The sequence below is a fragment of the Oryctolagus cuniculus genome, chromosome 1 (genome assembly GCF_964237555.1).
Source record: "Oryctolagus cuniculus chromosome 1, mOryCun1.1, whole genome shotgun sequence".
NCBI lineage: Eukaryota > Metazoa > Chordata > Mammalia > Lagomorpha > Leporidae > Oryctolagus > Oryctolagus cuniculus.
Window position 1 is genome coordinate 237964915 of NC_091432.1, and position 17496 is coordinate 237982410.

At 51.7% G+C, this 17496-nt stretch overlaps 1 protein-coding gene across 12 annotated transcripts in view; it reads left to right on the forward strand.

Moving 5' to 3' along the window:
• Positions 1 to 17496, forward strand: part of CACNA1B (calcium voltage-gated channel subunit alpha1 B) — a 207497-nt gene that overhangs the window by 19928 nt on the left and 170073 nt on the right. Inside the window, exon 1 of one of the 12 annotated variants that reach the window (XM_070068372.1) lies at positions 3697 to 7909. The gene's annotated coding sequence lies outside the window, so the exon portion shown is untranslated. 12 annotated transcript variants of the gene reach the window in all.

Here is a 17496-nt window from a genome sequence, read left to right on the forward strand (position 1 = left end):
CAGGGCGTGCTCCCTGTCAGAATGAGGTGAGCTCAGAAGGTGTTTTGAGTATCCCTAGCATGCTGTTAGTAGCCCACAGCATTTTGAGTAAGATGTGAGTGTTGTCTGCTGCCAGGCTTGTCCTCAGGGCTGGGGTCTCCGCAGGCAAGGCCAGCCACTCTATTCTGTGGAGTCTGAGGTCTCTTGATATTGGGTGGGGGGGTGCCTCAGAGCCCTGGGCCCATGCTTCTTGGAATGAGGACTGGGCAGGGACTGTGAGGGGGCCCCTAGCATCTCTGACCAAGACTCAGGCTGCTTCCATGGCAACCGCCTGCAGCCGCTTGGGCGAGAATCAGCATCTGCCTTGTCAGTGACAGAGGAGTTCCTGCCTGCCTCCCTGCACCATCTTGATGGGCTGTCCCACTGGGCTGGAGGCCCCTGCCCTGGCCTGCAAACCCCTCTCCTTGCAACATGAGGCAGATGCCTCTTGGTCCCTCACTTTGCTTGTGGTAGCAAGTCACAAGGACACTGGTGCCTTCTCCAAATCCAGCAGCCAGGAAGACAGAGGCTATGGCTTGTACCATGGTCACCGGACTCCAGGGTCCTGGCTGTGGGGCTCAGGTTCCTGCAAGCCTGACCCACTGAGCCCAGGGTGCAGCCAGGGCAGGGTGGAGCAGCATCCTCAGCCCCCTGGGCTCAGCGACGTCTGGGCAGCCCCTGAAATGCCCATGCATCAGCCCCCAGCAGGGATGGGGACTTACCCTGAATTCCAGGGTCACCAGATATTTCTCGCTGGCCTACTGTCCGATCTGATGTTTTACAACGTATTTATTAATTTGCGGGGCAGAGAGAGTGAGTGAGAGCTCCCACCTGCTGGTTCGCTCCCCAGATGCCTGCCGTGTCTGGGACTGGGCTGGAGCTGATGATGGGAGCTGGGATCTCAATCCAAATGTCCCATGTGGGTGGCTGTCCCTGCTGCCTCCGGGGCCTGCATTAGCAGGATGCTGAAGCCAGGGCCAGAGCCAGACACACGCTGATAAGGAGGTGGGCATTTTAAGCCCGAGGCTGAGCACCCAGCCTCCAAATCTGACGCCTTCAAGAGAAAAGGAGACACTTGTGGTGACTGCAAGGTCAGCAGGTGTGGGTCCTGGCGTTCCTGCTCTCTGTGCCTTTGTGGGACAGAACGAGAGCCTCAAGGGGAGCTGCGAGTCCAGCCCGGTGGGACAGAGGATTAGCCCACTGTGAGTGAAGGAGGGCAGACGGGAGGCCTCAGGGCTCCGTCCACACCATCTGCACTGTCCTTGTGGGCAAATGGCTCCCCACACAGCTCTGGGACACATGCCCTGTTCCTGGGGACTGCTGGGTCACAGGAGGGCTGTGGCTCCCTGGGCTCAATACAAGCCCCTGGGGGGCTGGCCAGGAGCCCTCCTGATGTAGGGTCCAGTGTAGAGGGAATCTAACAGGGGAGCTGCAGGTGCCTGTGCCATGTGTATGCCCTGTGTGTGTCTGTGCATCCTGTGTGTGCTGTGTCTGTGTGTGTGCCATGTGGTTGTGTGTGTCCTCCGTCCACGTCTTCATGCCCACACCAAATCTGGAGGCCTCGCTGCTGCTCCCTATGTGGAGGTGACCTGGGCCTGGGAGCTGAGCCAGCAGCCCAAGTTCCTGTGTATTTTACACAGCTGTACTCAGAACTGTAAAAATATGCCTTTTACCTTTCTTTTTTTATAATAGCCCGTGGGGTCATATCTGCATGCAGTCCAGTGGGTTTTAGGTGTTCACAGAGCCGTGTAGCTGAAAGTATTTACATCACTGCAGAAGGAACCCTGTGCCCATGGGCAGCCCTGCCCTCCCCACCCCCAGCGGTCACTCTGTCTTCACGGGTTTGTGCACTGCACGTGTGATTGGTGACCCTTTGTGTCTGCCAGGGAGAGTGTGTGTGGCCCATGCGTGTTGCCCTCCCTTCCACACTGTGTCATACACGTATATGTGCCTGTGGCTCCCAAGACTGCCCCACATTCCACTCTGGTCTGTCCCCCTACTGCGGGACCCTAGATCATCCTCCCCCGTGCCGCTGTGGTGACACTATATGGCTGAGGCTTCTCGGTGTTGTGTTCCCAGGGTGGACGGAGTATGAGGGTCCCTTGGTGGGTAGGTCCCCAGGGTGCACGGGGTACTGGTGTTTAAACATTTCATGGCTCCAGATATATTTTGCCAAGTCATGATCCAGACATGGGTGTCCGGCCACGTTCTGGCAGGTTCTGAGTCATTGGTTTCGATGCCGGCTGTGCTGCCTGCCGGGCGTGGTCCTCCGTGCCTGTCGCCCACCACAGCCCTTGAGTGTTTGCTTCCAGCATTACCAGCGGGGCTTCTTGCCACCCAGATGAAGAAGGGTCAGTGCCTCCACACTGATGGCCGCTGAGTGCCTAGGCCTGGGCCTGGAGCAGGGCTGGGGGAGGGGCCCGGCACTGCATCCAGGTGCTGAGGCAGCCTCCTGGCTTTCCAGAGGTGTCCCTGGAGGAAGGGTTCAGGACCCAAGGCCCCTTAGGAAATGCTCTTGAGTGCATGGCGTGTGATGTAATCACTCCTTTGCTACTGTTGCTAGTATAACATCTTTAATTAAAGCACCTCAGCTATCCCATTTTGTATCTTTATTATTTCAGTGGAGGATAAAGTTTTATTTTCTGTATAAATAAAAGTTAAAACGGTCATTATAGGGAAGAATAAAACCCATGCTCCACAGTCCCGCCGCCTTGTTACCCTGTCGAGCTCGCTCTCTGCTTCCAGCGTCTTCTCTGCCAGGGCTTCCGTGTGCACAGCTGGTGGCCACACTGCAGGCTGCAAATCCCCTTGTGCAGCCGGTACCTAGGACAGCTCTGCAGAGGGACAGACCTGTCGCTTCATGCGTCAGGCGTTGAGTTTACCCCAAAGCCTCATTCTTCGCCACACCTCTGTTTATCTCCTTGGGACAGATGTCTAGAAGTGGGAAGAACTTTGTTTCCTCTGTACCTGATGGTATTTAAACACTCGGCTGTTTGTGCCCACCAGGTTCTGCTTCCGTTTCCGTGTCTGCCTGTAGTCTCAGGCGTGGCTCAGACCCACGTGTTCACGTCTCACAGGAGTCCTCTGTTCTTTGCCCTTCCTTACCCAACCCTTTAGTTTTTCAGATGAATTTCTGGGTAATTTTGTTGCAGTCCCAAGCATTCCTGTTGGGATATTGATTTGCTTCTCAGAATCTCAGTTTAGAAATGTATTTGAGGGCACAGTGGAATGATGCTTTTATTTTGGTGCAAGGTAATTTGAGACCTGGGTGGTTATTCATCCCACGCATTTCCACGAACTCTCTGAGACCCCACATGTGCACGTCAGCCCTCCTGCTCTATGTGAGATGTCGCAGCTTTCTTTATAAATGCCAGTTACTCCTAAGTGACCTTTGTCCATTGATGCTGTGGGTCAAGGCGTGAGACCTGCTGCCGCTACTGGCTCCGGGACCCACCCTGAGCACCTCTTGGTTTGTGGCACATGGCACATGGCTGAGCTCTGGTGTTCTAGCAGATTCCTGGGTGCCGGGGTGAGGGCAGCTCCTGGGGCTGCTCTAGGTCCCGTTTTTCCTTCCCTTCACTGGGTCACTCTCAATGTGATATACTTCTGTTTAAACTCCAGCTGCTTCTGGCCTCTGTGGAGGTCGGTGGGGTGGCGGGTGGGCAGAAGGCAGGTTTGGGGGTGATGGCTGGACTGGTGGCAGTGGTGCATCAGAGCCACCCCAGAGCACTGGGCTCCTGCAGTTCTGGCTTGGGGAGGGTTGGGTTTCTGACCTCCTCACTCTGGAGGCCTCCGCCCTCAGCCTGCCAGCAAGGGCAACTTGCTCCGTTCCTTTCCTTGTTCCTTATCCATGCTCCGTTATGTTGGCCAGCACTCTGGAAACAATACTGAATGAGAATTATGCTGGTAATGATTTTGTTGTTTGATTTTAAAAAACGTTCATGATAAATGTGATTTTTTTTGGTACTCGTTATTTATTTAGTCGATGAAGAATTTGGTCTACTGTATACCTCTTTTCTTTTTAGGTTTATTTATTTATTTGAAAGGCAGAGTTATAGAGATAGAGATACAGAGAGAGGTCTTCCATCTGCTGTTTCACTCCCCAAATGGCCCAGGGCTGGGCCAGACTGAAGCCAGGAGCCAGGAGCTTCTTCTGGGTCTCCCATGTCATTCAGGGCCCAAGCACTTGGTCCATCTTCCACTGCTTTCCCAGGCCATTAGCAGGGAGCTAGATCAGAAGTAGAGCGGCTGGAACTCAAACCAGTGTCCATATGGGATGCCTGCAGGCAGGCAGGCAGCGACTTAACCTGTATGTCACAATGCCGGCCCCTGTTGGTACCCTTGAGAGTGGGATTTTGTACATGGAAAAGATTTTTCAGAAACTGTTTTAGTTTCTAAAAATGAACCCTCAGGGGCTGAGCTGAGGGCAGTTAAGAGCCTGCCATCGTCTCCCCTCAGAGATGCCAGTGTGGGCAGCAAGAGCTGGGGAGGTGGGGGAGGGATCACACATGGTGTTGGTGTAGAGATAGGAGTCATCAAGGCAGTACTCAGCCCTTCCCCAGCCCCCAGCGCAGCATGGGGACACACACCTTGCTCTCAAGGGATGAAGAACTCACGTTTAAGGTTTCCGTCCCACGCCCGGTGTCCTCTGACGGAGCCTCCTACCCCATTAGCCGGGTGGCCAAGGGATGACCTCCAGCTCCCTCCCCCAGCCGCAGGCAGCACATTCTAGAGGAGGACCTCCCCCTTCTCCCCGCCTGGGGACTGGGGCACAGAAGTGAGCTCAGGACTAGCTGTGGCAGAGCCCAGGCAGGTCGTGGCTCTGGAGAGGCAGGAGCCAAGCACACAGCTCCTGCCGTTCCACCTTCTCAGGTCAACCCTAACCCAAGAGGAACTTCGCTCTGTGGAAAAGGGTGAGCTGGAGGCCCCCAGCAGCTGCAGCCCCACTACACAATCGGAGGAGGCATTCGTGGCTGGAGGCATGTCCCCACCCAACCCAGGCTCTTACTGCAGGAGCCTCCCTGGCCCCTGGCAGCTCCACAGACTGTGAGCCAGCGGGAGGCCCTGCTCAGCCTGCTACAGCCCGGGGAGAGAGCTGGCGGCTCACCCGAGAGGCTCTGCCCAGAGGCCCAGAGAGGCAGGTGGGCAGCCCCACCCACCCAGCTCCCACCCTGGGAAGCAGCGGGGCAGCGTTGCCCGAGTGGCTCCATGAACCAAGGCCCTTGGAATGCAACAGAATGGCCCTGCTCGTTGTCCTGTGGTGCCCAGGAGCAGCTGACCAGCTGGTTTTCAGGAGCTTGGCCCACCAAGGTCCTGAGAAGTAGGTGCTCGGCCTCACCCATCCTCTCTCAGCCTTGGGAAGGGGCTGGACAGCTCTCCCTGAGCAGGCCAGCCTCGAGGCACCCATGAAGTTACTGGAGAGGCCCTTGGACACTGGCAGGTTTCCAGTTTGGGGGCAGTCTTGCCACTTGGCCCCTGAATAGCCCTGACACGTACAGGCACCTGATCCTTATACCAGGCTGTACCGCTGTTGCCCTGGCCCTGGGGCGGCCCCACACTCAGGACTCAGAAACGAATGTACATGGATTACCAGCAGACCTGCCCCAGCTAGGGGAGCTGCATTCCAGCTGGTGGAACAACCCCTTGGCCCCTGCAGCCTGGGCCACTGAGACAGCCACAGACCCCACCAGCACTGGTTGCAACTGAAGACACTGCACAGAGCACCTGCCTGGAGCCACCAGCATCTGAGGCCACGTGGCTGGCAGGGAGCCTTTGACACAAAACCACCTAACAGCTCCCTACAAGCAGCTGACCCACGGGGTGCGTGAAAAGCATCGAAGGACACAGCAGCTGTCCAGTAACAGGCCACAAAGAAATGGAAATCAAATTAGCTGACCAGGAATTCTGAAGAGGGATTTTAAGGAAACTTGATGAGATACTAGAGAACACAGACATTTCAGTGACCTTAGGATGTCAATTCATGAAGTGAATGAGAAATGCAGCAAAGAGATAGACCATGAAAAATGAAACAGTCAGAAATCTTGGCACTAAAGAACCCAATAAATTAAACAAAAAATACAACTGAGAACCTTAAAAGCAGAATTGAGCAGACTGAAGAGAGAAATTCAGAGTCTGAGACAGTTCTTTTGAAATAACCCAGGCAGACAAAAAGAAAAAAATAACTAAAAAGGATGAAGAAAAAATAACTAAAAAGGATGAAGAAATCCTTCAAGACTTACAGGACACAATTAAGCAAGTGAACATTCACATTGCAGATGTACCAGGAGGAAGAAAAAGGCACAGAGGAATCCAGCCAGCTGCTTCCTGAAAAATTCCCAACTCTTGAGAAAGATACTCCCTAACAGATCTGACCAAAAAGTCCCTCTCTGAGGCGTATTACAGTCAAACTATCAGAGAACAAACAAAGCATCCTAAGGCTGGAAGGAGAGAAGGGGGTCCTGGGGACTGAGTACTGAGACTTCTCTGCTGAGGCCTTGCAGGCCAGGAGGGAGAGGTAGGAAACAGTATTTATTCTAGCCACAAATGCTAAACCAGCAAAGCTATTCTTCAGAAACGAAGGAGAAACACTTCCCACGCCCCGCAACAGCCGAGGGAGCTTGTCATCAGCAGACCAGAGATGCTTGGAGGGTCCCATGCAGGACACGGAAGGAGGCGACAGCCATCAGGGAAGCCAGAGGGAGCGCACGCTGGACCCCAGAGCAGACACAGAACAACGGGAGGAGAAAGCCGATGGTTCATGTCTTGTTTTTACCATGCTCCTGGATTTGATTTTCTGTATCTTTAGTTAAGGGTTTATCCACCTGTATTAATTAGTATTTTTTATTAATTAGTATTTTAGTCCTGTAGGTATTTTTTCCCCCTTGTACGTGTCTCTCTTTACTTCTTGGAAAAAGAAGGAGAAAGACTGATCAATTGATTGATGGCCCATCTGCTGGCTTACTCCTCAAATGCCCACAACATCCGGGGCTGGGCCAGGCTGAAACCGGGAGGCCAGGATACAACCCAGGTCCCACCTGGGTGGCAGGGACACAGGTGCTGCCTGAGGCCTCACTTGCTGCCCCCCAGGGTCAGAGCCAGGACTGAGGCCCAGCACTGCAGCATTGGCTTGATCATCGCACCTAATACCCACTCCTATGTTCGTCTCACAAGATGGACTGGCAAGTGTTTGATGGTTCTCAGTCTGCTAAAGGAAGCGTAATGTTGTGCCTTTTTTTTTTTTTTTTTTGACAGGCAGAGTGGACAGTGAGAGAGAGAGAGAGAGAAAGGCCTTCCTTTGCCGTTGGTTCACCCTCCAATGGCCGCCGCGGCCGGCACACTGCGCTGATCCGATGGCAGGAGCCAGGTACTTTTCCTGGTCTCCCATGGGGTGCAGGGTCCAAGCACCTGGGCCATCCTCCACTGCACTCCCTGGCCACAGCAGAGAGCTGGCCTGGAAGAGGGGCAACCGGGACAGAATCCGGCGCCCCGACCGGGACTAGAACCCGGTGTGCCGGCGCCGCAGGCGGAGGATTAGCCTAGTGAGCCGCGGCGCCGGCCATCCATTCTTTAAAGAATTAAAAGTATTTACCTCAGGATGCAGCAGTTCCACGGGCGAGGAGATGTCCATCAGGGGGACATCGGCGGGCACGCGTCCGTCGCAGGTGAGCGCGCCCACCTGGTAGGCGCGTGCGCACCACGCGGGAGCCCGCGGAGCATGCGCGCAAGGGATGAGCCCGCGGCGCGTGCGCACAAGGATATCCTGCTCGCGAGGCCCCTGAGCCGCGCTGGCGCCCCCGAGGCCGTCGGCGACGCGCTGTGGTGGACCGGGCCGGCGGCGCGTTCCCCGCCTGGACCTCGGGCACGGGAGAGGCTGTGGCGGCGTCGAGCGCAGGTGCGCGTCCGAGTGGGCGCGGTTCGTGGTGTCACCGCGAGGCGCTGGCGGGCGTTGTGTGAGGTGACGGCTGCACCCTGCGAGAGTGCGTGCGGGAGCGGCCGTCAGTCACGAAGCAGTCCTGAAGAGGTGGCCCGGCGTCCACCGCCGCCTCCTCGCGCCGCTGTATTTTCGGGCAGGGGCCGCAGGAGGCCTGCTCGCCGAGTCACTGCCCGGACGCCCGCGGCCGCTGCAGGCCGGAGCTGCAGCGAGGGCGCAGGGCCCTGGACCCCGGGCGCCGACGAGTCAGGCTGCTGGCGTGAGGCGGCGGCCGGCCCGGCCCTTGGCGATCGGGCCCCGGAAGCCCTGAGCGAGCTGGTGTCCCGGCGGCTTCCCGGCCCCGCGTACCCGGCTTCGGACGTCCGTGGCGGTCACGAAGAAGCCGCGCGGGTTGCAGAGCCGCTGCCCCATAGCACGCTTACGATCCGGATTCCGCTGTGCGCACACCGCGAGCGCGCCTCGGTGTTCCTGGGGCCAAGGGCGCCCTGCTAGGGGTGTGCGGCCCCTGACGCACCCGGCGCACGGCCCTCCTCCTGCCTGCGCGGAGGCTCCCTGGGTGGGGACGCGTGTGTGTTTTCTGTTTTACCAAGTTTTCAGAGGCCTGCCTTTCTGCAGTTCATTTTCTTGTAGCCAATTTTGATTCTGCATTATTTCCGTTTTTCTACTTTATTGAAGTTTACTCAGCTATTTTCTTTTAGGGTTCTCGGGATGTGTCAATGGTTGGTTTATTTATTTTTAATTTTAAAAGTAAATCCAGGGGCAGGCACTGTGGCTTGGTGGGTTAACATCCGCCTGCGGCGCCGGCATCCCGTATGGGAGCAGCTGGGTTCGAGAACCAGCTGCTCTGTCTCCAGTCCAGCTCCCTGCTAAGGCACTCGGGAGAGCAGCAGAAGACGGCGCAAGTGCTGGGGCCCCTGCACCGGTGCGGGAGACCCGGAGGAAGCCCTGGCTCCTGGCTTCAGATGGGCCCAGCTCTGGCCGTTGTGGCCATTTGGGGAGTGAACCAGCAGATGGAAAACATTTCTGTCTTTCCATCTCTGTAAACTCTGCCTCTCAAGTAAATAAATAAATCTTTATTAAAAAAAGTAAATTCATTTACTTTTATAAATTTCCCACAAAGTGTCTCTTTAATTGGATCCATGAGTTTTAGTAGTATTTTCATTGCTGATGTGTTCATTACTTCTTGTTTGATGAGTTTTTTAATTCTTTGTTTTAAGGGTTTTTGTACTTGTGGATTTTCTTTAAAAATTTTTTTATTGTTGGCACTTAATTAGTTTAATTACAGGAGTGTGAAAGTATATGTTACTAATTCTTTGAATTTGCTGAGGTTCTTTGACACAGGACATTGTCAGTTTCAAAGATATTCCAATGTATTCCAAAAACTGTGTCCTCTACTTGTGAGGAGCAAATTTGATAGAATATGGAAGCTGTAGATAATTAGGGGGCTGGCAATGTGGTGCAGTGGGTTAAGTAAGTCTCTACCTACGACTTTGGCATCACACACTAGTGCTGATTTGAGTCCCAGCTGCTCTGCTTCCCACCCAGCTCCCTGCTCATGCACCTGGAAAAGTAGTGGGTGATGGCCCAGGTACCTGGGCCCCTGCACCCGCATGGGAGACCCTGTTGGAGTTTCAGGCTCCTGACATTCATTTGGGGAGTGAACCAGCAGACGGAAGATCTGTCTCCCCATCTCTGTAACTCTGCCTTTGAAATAAATAAAATTAAATTTTAAAAAAAGATACAGAAGATTAGAATTATATAATAGGCCATTGTTAATTTTGTTTTAATCTTACATAGCCTTCCTAAATTTTGTTGTTTGGTCTTTTAGATTCTGATAAAAAGGTTTGTTAGAATTTTTTGCTATGTTAGATGAATTTTCATTTTTTTAAAAAGCTTTATTTATTTATTTGAAAGGCAGAGTTACAGAGAAGCAGAGGCAGAGGCAGAGAGAGAGAGAGAGAGAGAGAGAGATGTCTTCCAACCGCTGGTTCACTTCCCAAATGACCGCAACAGCCAGAGCTGTGCTGATCTGAAGACAGGAGCTAGGAGCTTCTTCTGGGTCTCCCGTGCGGGTGCAGGGGCCCAAGGACTTGGGCCATCTTCTACTGCCTTCCCAGGCCATAGCAGAGAGCTGGATCGGAAGCAGAGCAGCCGGGACTTGAACCGGCGCCCGTATGGGGTGCTGGTGTTTGGGCCGTGGCTTTAACCCACTGTGCCACAGCGCCGGCCCCCCAATTTCCTTTTTTTAAAAGAAAGATTATTTATTTGAGAGGCAGAGTTACAGAAAGAGGGAGGAGGCAGAGAGAGAGAGAGAGAGAGATCTTTCATCTGCTGGTTCATTCTCTAAGTGGCCATAACAGCTGGAGCTAGGCCAATCCCAAGCCAGGAGCCAGGAGTTTCATCTGGGTCTCCTACGTGGGTGCAGGGTCCCCAAGTACTTGGGCCATCTTCTGCTGCTTTCCCAGGTGCATTATCAGGGAGCTGGATTGGAAGTGGAACAGCCAAGACTTGGAGCCTGCTCCCATATGGGATTCTGGTACTTTAGATGGAGACCTAGCTTATGCCACAGTGCCAGTCCCTCCCCAAAAAACCCCAACTTTTTGTTTCATCAATCTTTTGTATTTTTTTGGCCTCAATTTTATTTATTTCTGCTGTGATGTTTATTTCTTTTCTTCTATGAATTTGGAGTGTGGTTTGTTTTTGCTTTCAGGTCCCTTGAGTTGCACTGGGATGCTGTTTATTTGACATCTTTATACCTGCTATAAATTCATCTCTTGATATAGTCTTTGCTGTGTCCCATAGGATTTGATATATTGTGTTTCCATTTTCATTTGTTTCAAGAAATATTTTAGTTTCCCTTTTAATGTCTTCACTAGTCAGTCAAGAGCTGATATTAAATTTCCATTTTTTTGCACAGTTTGTCCAGTTCCTCTTGTTGACTTCTGACTTTATTTTGGTCAGAGAAGACATATGATGTAATTTTGATTCTTTGAAAGTCTGTTGAGATATGTGTTGTGTGTTGAGGGGAAGAACCGTCATTCTGCACTTGCTGGGTGCAGCGTCCTGTGGACGACTGATGGGTGCACCTGGTCCACAGTGGAGTTTAGCACCAGTGCTTCCTTTTGGGTGTGTTGTTTGGATGATCTGCCTGCTGATGAAAATGGTGTTGAGGTTCCAACTGTTACTGTATTGAGGTCGGTCCCTCCCTTTAGATCTGAGACTATTTGCCCTATCTGATGTTGGGGCCGTATATGTGTTTACAATTGTTCTATGCCCTTGCTGAATTGATCCCTTTATCACTGTGTAATGACCTTGTCTTTGTATGATTTTTGACTTAAGTCTCTTATTTGATATGAATGTGGCTGCTCCTGGTGTACATGTATGTGACTACTGCTATGTAAGAGTGACTACTGTGTCCATGCGTGTGTGGACTACTGTGTCTATAGCTGTGTGTGTGTGACTACTGCTGTGTACCTATGTGTGACTACAGCTGTGTGTGTATGACTACTGCTGTGTACATGTGTGTGACTGTTGCTATGTACATGTGTGTGACTACTGCTGTGTATGAGTGTGCCTACAGCTGTGTATGAGTGTGACTACTGTGTCCATGCGTGTGACTATAGCTGTGTATGTGCAACTACTGTATATGTGAGTGTGACTACTATGTATGTGAGTGTGACTACTGCTGTGTACATGAGTGACTGCTCCTTGTGTACATGGGGTGACTACTGTGTACATGTGTGTGACTACTGCTGTGTACATGTGTGTGACTACTGTGTGTGTAGGTGAGTGTGTGTGTGAGTGTGACTACTGCTGTGTACATGAGTGACTGCTCTTTGTGTACATGGGGTGACTACTGTGTACATGTGTGTGGCTACTGTGTACATGCGTGTGACTGCTGTGTATGTGAGTGTGAGTACTGCTGTGTACATGCATGTGACTACTGCTGTATACATGTGTGTGACTACTGCTGTGTATGTGCATGTGACAGCTGCTGTGTACATGGTGTGACTTCTGTGTCCATGTGTGTGACTGCTGTGTCCATGCGTGTGACTACTGTGTATGTGAGTGTGACTACTGCCGTGTAGGTGAGTGTGACTGCTCCTTGTGTACATGGGATGACTACTGCTGTGTACATGGGTGGGACTACTGCTGTGTACATGGGTGGGATTGATGTGTATGTGCCTGTGACTGCTGCTGTGTACATGGGGTGACTACTATGTACACGTGTGTGACTGCTGTGTATGTTCATGTGACTGCTGTGTACATGGTGTGATTACTCCTATGTATGTGTATGTGACTGCTCCTTGTGTACATGTGTGTGACTACTGTGTACATGAGTGTGACTGCTCCTTGTGTACATGGGGTGACTACTGCTGTGTATGTGAGTATGACTACTGCTGTGTCCATGTGTGTGACTACTGCTGTGTACATGCATATGACTGCTGCTGTGTCCATGTGTGTGACTACTGTGTACATATGTGTGACTGCTATGTACATGAATGTGACTGCTCCTTGTGTACAAGGGGTGACTGCCGTGTCCATGCGTGTGACTACTGTGTATGTGGGTGTGACTACTGCTGTGTAGGTGAGTGTGACTGCTCCTTGTGTACATGGGATGACTACTGCTGTGTACATGGGTGGGACTACTGCTGTGTACATGGGTGGGATTGATGTGTACGTGCCTATGACTGCTGCTGTGTACATGGGGTGACTACTGTGTACATGAGTGTGACTGCTCCTTGTGTACATGGGATGACTACTGCTGTGTACATGGGTGGGACTACTGCTGTGTACATGGGTGGGATTGATGTGTACGTGCCTATGACTGCTGCTGTGTACATGGGGTGACTACTGTGTACATGTGTGTGACTGCTGTGTACATGAGTGTGACTGCTCCTTGTATACATGGGGTGACTACTGCTGTGCACATGGTGTGACTACTGCTATGTGTGAGTATGACTACTGCTGTGTCCGTGTGTGACTGCTGTGTACATGAGTGACTGCTCCTTGTGTACATGGGGTGACTACTGTGAACATGTGTGTGACTACTGTGTACATGAGTGTGACTGCTGCTGTGTACATGCGTGTGAATGCTGCTGTGTACATGTGTGTGACTACTGTGTACATGAATGTGACTGCTCCTTGTGTACATGAGTGTGACTGCTCCTTGTGTACATGGGGTGACTACTGCTGTGTGTGTGAGTATGACTACTGCTGTGTCCATGCGTGTGGCTTCCCCTGCTCAGGTTGGTCTCCGTTTGTGTGGATGATATTCTCTATCCCTTGCTTTCAGTCTATGTGTGTCTCCATCAGTGAAGGCAGTTTCTTGTAGAGAGCAGGTAAAGCTTGTTTCTTTGTTTAATCCATTTAGCTGATCTGTCTCTTTTAATCAGTTGTGTCATTTAATCTGTTTACATTCAAGGTTGTTATTGCTAGGTAACAACTTACTCCCATCAGTTTCCCTTCAAGGTTATTATTTTTGAAAATATTTATTTAAGAGACAGAGGGGAATGGAGACCTTCCATCTGCTGTTTCATTCCCTCCCAATGTCCCACAACAGCTGGGGCTGGGCCAGGCAGAAGCCAGGAGCCAAGGACTCCACCCACATTGCCCACATGTTGCTGGGGACGCAAGGACTTGAGCCATCACCTGCTGCCTCCCAGAGAGCACATGAGCAGGAAGCCAGGACTGAGGGCAGAGCCAGGGTTGAACTTGGGTGTTCAGGTGTCTCAAGCCAGCATCTTCAGTGCTGTGCCAGAGCCTGCCTCTTAATGTCATCACGGTAGATAACAACCTACTCCTGTTCTATTAATTATTTTACTGTTGTTTTATATTTCCTTTGTTCCTTTCTCACTCTTGTTATTAATCTTTGTGTTTTTCTTTTCTGATACTTTCTGCTTACTTTCTGTTTCTCATTTGTGTATCTATTCTACCAGTGAGTTTTATATTTTCTTTTTTTTTAAGATTTATTTTATTTATTTGAAAGAGTTACAGAGAGAGGTAGAGACAGAGAGAGAGGTCTTCCATCCGCTGGTTTACTCCCCAGATGGCTGCAACAACTGGAGCTGCGCCGATCCGAAGCCAGGAGCCAGGAGCTTCTTCCAGGTCTCCCACCTGGGTGCAGGGGCCCAAGGACTTCGGCTGTCTTCCATTGCTTTCCCAGGCCATAGCAGAGAGCTGGATCAGAAGAGGAGCAGCCGGGACTTGAACCAGCACCCATATGGGATGCTGGCACATCAGGCCAGGGCTTTAACCTGCTGCGCCACAGTGCCAGCCCTGAGTTTTATATTTTCATGTGTTTTTGTGATGGCAGTTATTATTCTTTTGCTTCTAGATGGAGGACTCTTGAATATTTCCTGTGAGGCTGATGAATTCCCTTGATCCTTTTTTTTTTTTTTTTGACAGGCAGAGTTAGAGAGAGAGAGAGAGTTATAGACAGTGAGAGAGAGACAAGAGAGAAAGGTCTTCCTTTCATTGGTTCACTCCCCTAATGGCCACTACGGCCGGCATTGCACCGATCCTAAGCCCGGTCTCCCATGCGGGAGCAGGGACCCAAGCACTTGGGCCATCTTCCACTGCCCTCCTGGGCCACAGTAGAGAGCTGGACTGGAAGAGGAGCAACCGGGACTAGTACCTGGTGCCCCAATCGGACTAGAACTCGGGGTGCTGGCGCCGCAGGCAGAGGATTAGCCAAGTGAGCTGTGGCGCCAGCCAAATCCCTCGATCCTTGTGTCTTAGAAAGACTGTTTCTCCAAGCTAGCTTTGCTGGGTATCGTGTTCTTTTTTTTTTTTTTTCTTTAAATATTTTTATTTTGTTTATTTGAAAAGCAGAGTACACATACACACAAAGGGAGAGAGACAGACAGACACAGAGAGAGGTCTTCCATCTGCTGGTTCACTCCCCAAATGGCCACAATGGCCAGGGCTGGGCCAGACCAAAGCAAGGAGCCAGGAGCTTCATCTGGGTCTCCCATGTGGGTGCAGGGGCCCAAGCACTTGGGCCACATTCCACTGCTTTCTCAGGGCATTAGCAGGGAGCTGTATCAGAAATGAGCAGCTGGGACTCAAAACAGTACCCATGTGGGATGCTGACGTCACAGGAGGCTTTCCCTGCTGTGCATAGCACTGGCCCTGGTGTGCTTGACTGGCAGCTTCTGTTCCAGCACTCTGGATGTCTTATCCCACTCTCCTGCTCGCAAGGTTCCTGCTGAGAAATCTGCTGTTAGTCTGATGGGAATTCCCTTCCGTGTGTCTTAATGTTTTCTCTTTTAGTTTTGAGAGCTTGATTATAACCTGCCTTAGAAAGGACCTCCTTGTGAGTTTAGTAGGGGGTTTTCTGAGCTTCATTGATATGTATGCCATCTCTCCCAAGACCTCAGCAGTTACATTAAAATATGTTTTGTGCCTTTCTCCATCTCTTCTCCCTCTGGAATTCCCATCACGTGGATGTTTGTTTTTGCCTCAAAGATCCTGAGGGCATTCTTCACTCATTCTCTTTCTCAGATGTTCTTTGGCTTATCTTGTTTTTGGTGACTCTCATTTATATTTTTTTCATTTCATTCATTGAATTCTTCAGCTACAGGATTTCTGTTTGGTTCTTTTCTGTATCTTTGCTGAGTTTCTCTTTCAAATCATGAATTGTTTTCCTGATTTCACTGAATCGTCTGTGTTCTCTTGTGTGTCAGTGAGTTTCCTTTAGACCATTATTTTAAATTCATTTTCAGGAATTTAATAAATTTCCTTTTCGCTCAGCCTGTTACTGTAGAAGTATTTTGCTTCCTTGGTGATACTGTGTCTCCCTGCCTTTTCATATTTCTTGTGTTCCTATGTTGATATTTGTGTAGTTAGAGTAACACTTATTTTTTCCAATTTTATGGTTTATTTTTCTGTAGGAAGATATTTTTTCTTGTGGATGTGTGCTAGGGTGTCAGTTTGGCATAGCATGCTAGCTTTGATTCTCAGTGGACACAGGATTCTGTGTAGTCTCTTCAGCTGTAGTTCTCATCGGTGATGCCTACAGTTGCGTCAGTGTCTTGGGTTGAAGGTGTTTTGATGCAGTGGTGTAGCAGGGATGAGGCCCCCATGCCTGTAGGTGCTGCGGCTTGGCAGCTGTGTGGCCGACTCTCCATAGGCTGGGGCTGCTGGCTGGCTGTTGGGCTGGGCTTGGGTACATGTAGGTGCTATGAGTCAGCTGTCTATGCAGCAAGACCTCCAGGGGCCAGGGGCCTGGGTTAGGTTGTGCTTGGACTCTGGGGCCTACTCAACTGTGTGGGACACCTGCTTGGGAGCACATGGATGCTTCAGACTGGCTGACTGTGTGGATGACTTACTGGGGAGCAGAGCCACCTCCTGGCTGGCTGCTGTGAGTGGGGCCTGCTGGCTGTGTGCTGGGCTTTCTTGTGTGGGGGTGCTGCGACCTGCCTGGCTGTTGGACTGGGTGCAAGTACACACAGGGATGTCGGGCTGTTGGCTGTTGGCTCCGCTCTGAGCAAGTTCACCTGTTCCCTTGAGGACAGCGTGTCGGGTGGTTTTGGAAGCCAAGCCTTTCTGTTGAGCCTGGGCTCCGAGTAGCTGGGGAGATGTTCCTGCAGCCTCTTGTGAGAGCATGATGGAGTGAAGGTGGCATCACTGGAATGGAGGCACACTTTGGCTGCCAGTCCCCAGGGTAGGGTGCCCTCTGGCAGTTGGTCTGGTTACAGGACAGTGCTGAGCCACAGCGCTGGGGAACCTGAGCATGTGCACTCTGGGCAGCTCTCCAGAGTGTTGGGGCCTCTGTGGGCGTGGGATTCTCCTGTGTAGTCTCTGCAGCAGCAGCTGGGACTGCTGGGGGTCTGCAGCCTCTCTTCCTCATGAGGACTCTGTTGGCTCCACGCCTTTCTGGGTGAGGGTCCGTGAGGGGGGCTGCCCTGCTTTCCTCTGTTTTTTTTTTCCCCACTCCTCTTCTTCCCTCCCGCACTGCAGTTGAAATGTCACTGCAGTTGAAATGTGGTGGTTTATTTGATGGGGTCCCTTTCATAGTGGGGAACAAGTGGCAGAGAGCTCTGGCATCTTGCTGACATCACCCCGTGCCATCCTTCTGAGTCCTGTCCTCCCTTCTAACCCCTTCCTTGTTCTCCTGAGATAGAAGGAGAAGGGGTACTCGTAACACATGTGCTGGTTCAGAGGCCCCCAAGTTCCCACCGACTCCTGTCCCCACTCACTACTGCCTCTCACGAAGCAGCTCCAGGTACAGCTGGAGTTGGTTTGAGATGTGGCTCAGGCTTGGACTCAGGTAAAGGACAGGTTTATTGCCTGGCTAGGGGCTCTGTGTCCATTGGGAGCTGAAGGAGTGGTCATGGGGTGAGCATCACTACCACATCCTGGAGAGAGCTTTTGGATTCAGTTCTCATCTGGTCCACCCCACGCCCAGCACTGCATCTCTGCTTGGAGACGGGGACAAGGGCATGAAGGTGTCACATGTCTTGGGTGGAAAGATGTGGATTGCGGAAGCAGTGTGTTTTCTTCTGATAGGCTCAATGTGGAAACCCTCACTGTGGGGAGCAATC